This window comes from Lactuca serriola, chromosome 3 (assembly GCF_051521515.1).
Source record: "Lactuca serriola cultivar US96UC23 chromosome 3, Lser_US96UC23_V15, whole genome shotgun sequence".
Lineage (NCBI taxonomy): Eukaryota > Viridiplantae > Streptophyta > Magnoliopsida > Asterales > Asteraceae > Lactuca > Lactuca serriola.
In genome coordinates this window covers 243,810,857-243,815,957 of record NC_136410.1, presented here as the reverse complement: position 1 = coordinate 243,815,957, position 5,101 = coordinate 243,810,857, and the positions used below count along the sequence as shown (strand labels likewise).

At 39.2% G+C, this 5,101-nt stretch overlaps 1 non-coding gene across 1 annotated transcript; it reads left to right on the top strand.

Moving 5' to 3' along the window:
- Positions 1-4,771: 4,771 nt before the first annotated feature.
- On the top strand, positions 4,772-4,878 carry LOC145096484 (small nucleolar RNA R71). Its single transcript, XR_013703890.1, has one exon. It is a non-coding gene; the product is annotated as a small nucleolar RNA R71 (small nucleolar RNA).
- The last annotated feature ends 223 nt before the right edge of the window (positions 4,879-5,101 follow it).

Below are 5,101 nucleotides of genomic sequence, written 5' to 3'. Positions count from 1 at the left end.
TGAGGTCAATAATCAATAGATGTTCATGCTAATCAATTATCTTCCTATTAACAGAAAATTAATTATTATTCACACACAAGGTTCTTTAGCAAGCTAAAATAACAAAAATTCACCAACTTGGAATTAATCCTACCAATCAATCAAACCATATTGTCAACTTTGTATCCCCAAACAGAAGTCTAAAGGTTTTAGCTCATAATTGAAGTAAATAACAGCAAACAAACAAAGTCAAATTGCTTAACCATAGTGATAAAACAAAATAATAAGTAGAATGATGAAATTTTGCCTCAATTACTCTCCGGAATTGACTTCTAGCTTTCTTCGTCGTCTTCTAGGGTTTTTCTGGCTTCTCAATCGTAGCTAAGTACTTCTGAATCGTCCCAGAACTCTCCTCAATCGATCTGTGGAATTATCTTTATATATACGAACCGAATCGTCGAGTCAGGTGGTGACTCGTCGAGTCCCTCTCACATTCCCCGTATTGTGATAACTCTCTGGGATCCCGAGTCATTATCTTCTCGATTCTTCGATTGGACTCGCCGAGTAGTCGATCTGACTCGCCGAGTCAGTGCCATTTTTAGTGTTTTTCTTCTTCATTCCATTCTCGATCTTTTAACTGCTTCTCCCGCTTCCTTCTGCTTCCGAGCTTCATTTTTGGATTGAAAATATAATTCAAACACTTTTAAGTACCTTTTGTCCATAAAATGCAATAATTTAGCTAATAAATGAATAAAAATCTATACTTAATATGAACCAATTATGCACATATCAAAATACCCCACACTTGTCTTTTGCTTGCCCCCAAGCAAAACTGAATTTTAAGACATTAGAATCATGCATGACAACTCCAATCTAACCCAACCATTATGCCAAGACCGCAATGCATGCATTTGTGTCTGAAATTTTTCCTAAGGACCTCCCATATTCCAAATACTCACAATCCTCATAAACACTCGCCCACTCACCCCGAACTATGCTCATTTTATGCAACCCTCCGAATCCATCCGCAGAAAACCTCTTACCCTCAAGGTATTTTTAATTGAGCAACCCAAGCATACATAATCTAGAATTACAACTTTTTGATACCACTATGGAGCTCTTTTGGAATTCTTCACTTCCTTTGGTAATTTGACCTTTGATCTCTTCGAATTCACCACCTTTATTGTTTGATTTTCGGTATCTTCAACTTTTTTGAATTTTCTTGGAATTTTCACTTTAATTGCTCCAGAATTCATAAAATTTCTTGTAATTCTTTTTTTTTTTTTTAACATGTAACTCACTTTTGTTTTCACTCAAATCCCTACATGCTTAAGCAGGGGCGCTCAATCTCAACCTTTATTGGCTAATGATAACAATCTTCCTGGATACATTTCAGGTTTAGGCTGCTAAACATATTGCATCCCTCGGGCTGAGCAAGGTTATGTTTTTGTCCCATGATTTCACTGGAATAAGGAAGCCACAAATGCACTAGAACGTATATAGGCTCAACTAAACATTTGGGTTTTCATGCAATTATCAACATAACTCTAACATGGAATCCTAATTTTACTTTTACCAAAATTTTCTAAATTAAATCCTAAGTAACATTTTTGGTATGAAATTTTTTTTTCAAAATTATCCTAAATTAAGACTCTAAGCTTTCTAATATGTAACCACCCCCTACCCCACACTTATTTTATGCAATGCCCTCATTGCATATTATGTAAGAATAAACACATAAAAACACAATAAAGAGGGAATTGGAACAAACTCCCCTAGGATAGCAGTCGATAGGCTGATCACTTCCATTTTAGCTCCAACTTCAATTGACTTTAGACATGGTAACATCTCATCCATGCCTTGGGTGTCAAAACTCGTGTGGGTCGCTCCAAATACGCGGAAAATAGTATAAGATCTTCAGGAATTAATATGGAAAGAATATATATAGTCAAGTGGTACTCTAATCAGCATCAAATCAGCAGCCCCTTTGACATGAAACCAAATGACTCGTCGAGTATATACCAGACTCATCGAGTTACTTCGGGAAATCTTCGGATTTGTGAGAATTAAGGGCGACTCGTCGAGTTAGTTTAGTGCACTCGACGAGCTGGTCACTGAAAGAAAATAATAGCATTCTGCATCTGATCCAGCTTCCAATAAACTCTCTATACTTTCTATTCACTTCTAGACTCCCTTGCCAACATCTCTAAGGACCAGACTCAATACTTTAACTCTAACGCTCCTCTTCCTTGACTCTCTTTCTCACTTTGATTCTATGACTCTAAACCCATTTGAAGCTAGTACTCCTAATTAAATTCTAAAAAGATTGTCAAAGCATCAAACATTAAATAAACATCAAAAGCAAGTTTTAAAAACATTAAACAAACCAAACAAAAATAAAAATTGAAAATAGTTCAAAATAAAAAAAAATTGCAAAGAAAACTCTAAATAACGGGTTGCCTCCCGCCAAGCGCTTCTTTTTAAGGAGTCGTTAGCTGGACTCCTTCCGGTCTACGTCTCGTCATCTTCAAGCATCGGGAACGCACACCTAGTCTTTTGTGGTTTGTACTTTGTCTTGTAAGCGTGAGTCTTCTTCTTGTAAGCCCTTTTCAATGCATCTCTTCTCTTTTTCATAGCATCATCCTCAGCTGCTTGGGCTTCCCTTTTCCTCTTTTTCTTCAACCCATTCTTTTTCGCCTTCTTTTGCACCTCCTTTTCTTTAAATTTAATTACTTCATATTTCATGATGGTTCGCGCTTTAGGTTTAGCATTGGACGATTGATCAGCTTCCACCCTCTTTTTCCTTGTCTCTTCATCCTTGCTTGTGCTCAACCCATTTTTAAACGGAATCGTGTCAAGACATGCTACATCGGCGTTTTAAGCCTTCATTCCCATCCCTCCTTCTGCTGTTTGTTCTTCTAAAGAATCATGAATACTATCTAAATTCCAGGTATGTGAAGAACTAGCAATAAACAGATCTAAGTCGGACAAGTTTTTGTTAAATTCGACTGGACTCGTCGAGTCCATTAAGGTGACTCGGCGAGTCTGATCGGGTTCCATCACTTCTAGGGTGTTTTCTGAGTTGGCTCCTTCCAGTAGCTTTTCTAACTCTTCCAAGTCCTTTTTAACATCTACATCTTCTTCAGAGTGTATCAAAAATTTGCTTGGATCTTCTTTTAGCAAACGTGCAAGCTCTTCTTGTAATATCTCATCATCCAATTGGATAAATGAGATTTCTTCATTCTTTTCTTCTTCTTGCTTGGCTTCTGGAATAGCTTTAAACATTATAGATTCATCACCCACCCTTAATGTTAATGTAGACTCACATATATCAATTAAAGCACACGCGGTATTCAAGAATGATCTCCCCCAAACAATTGGAATTTCGGGGTCTTCTTTCATATCAACTACCACGAAGTCTACTGGGAAAATAAACTTGTCCAATTTTATTAGGAGATCCTCACAAACGCCATGTGGATGAATTATCGTCTTGTCCGCCAAATGGATCTTCATATTCACCGGCCTTGGTTCTGGTAAATTCAACTTCTTAAAGAATGACAAAGGCATCAAATTGATGCTTGCCCCCGAATCACCTAATGCTCGGGTGAAAACTTCATTACCAAATTGACACGGAATCACCATATTTCCCGGATCACCCTTCTTTTCAAGTAGCTCACTCATCAATATTTCCGCGACTTCAGCCAAATCTTTCCTCGCAGCAAAAAGGCCCTTAAGCAAGTTGAAGTACTTAGGTGTTTGGAGCATTGTTTCCACAAATGGCACGTTAACTTGTAAAGCTTTAACATGCGTCATGAAGGTTCTGTATGCTTCTACTTTTTCTGCAGGCATGGCTTTGATTGGGTATGGCAGCGGAGGATTATAAGGCTTCAAAGAACTGGAAGTTTTCTCCTTTACGCATGGACTCGTCGAGTCCAGTGGAGTGACTCGGCGAGTCGGATCGGGTTTTGTTGGGTCCGATTCTTCTGCCTTTTCTGCCTTCTTCTTGGAGATTCTCAGTGCTTCTGTAAACGTTTCTTCATTGCTGGAGGTTATTACACTTACATTCTCCATTCTTGGATTGGGTTCGGTGTTACTTGGAAGTTGACCCGGTCTTCTATCATCCACTTGATGTGCAAGCTGCCCCAGTTGTTTCTCAATGTTGAGAATTGATGCTTGCTGATTCCTTAGCATGTTTTTGGTCTCGTGTATGGCAGCATCGTGATCACTGTGTCTTTTTTCGGACGCGGCTATGAATCTAGTGAATAACTCTTCTAAATCGGCTTTCTTTTCTACCGATTCTTCCTTTTGGTATAGTCCCCTCTCCTTCTGCTTGTATTTCTCCTCCTTTGCCTTTTTATACTCTTCGTAAGGTAGCCATTCCTTCTTAGGTTTTCGCCAATTTTCATCATATCAATCACCACTTGAATAGAAGACTTGAGCTTTCTTATTTCCATTCTCATCCAAATCACAATCCTTTGTGAGATGGGGCCCTCTACAATTCTCGCATCCTACCCTAATAGCATGGATTGTTTGATCCATTTTTGTCATTCTTCGATCTAGACTATCAAGCTTAGCTATCACCGCCGCCATGCTATCATTTGCCGCGTTCACTACCCCATGACTTACTTCGTTTCTCGAATTGTGGTATTCTCTAGAGTGCTTAGAGAATTCTTCAATTAATTCTTTAATTACTGGGGGCGCCTTCTTTGTGAGCGGGCCTTGAGAATCAAGCAATTGCCTTGTGGTGACATTGACCCCATCATAGAATATGGAGACCTCTTGTTGGCTATTAAGGTCATGGTGCGGGCAATTTCTAAGTAGGCTCTTGTACCTTTCCCAAGCTTCATAAAGAGATTCTCCGGGTTATTGCTCGAAGTTGGCAATGGCTTTCTTTAGCTTGGCTATCTTGGAGGGCGGGCAGAAATGGTCTATGAACTCTTCTTTCATCTTGGCCCATGTGGTGACCGATCCGGGAGGAAGTGACTTTAACCAATCTTTTGCAGCTCCTTTAAATGTGACAGGAAGCATGCGAATAAGCTGTGTCTCGCGTGGAACATTCGGTACGTTGAAGTAATCGGCCACATCGTTCACTTCGTCCAAGTGCTTGTAAGCGTCTTCGTGA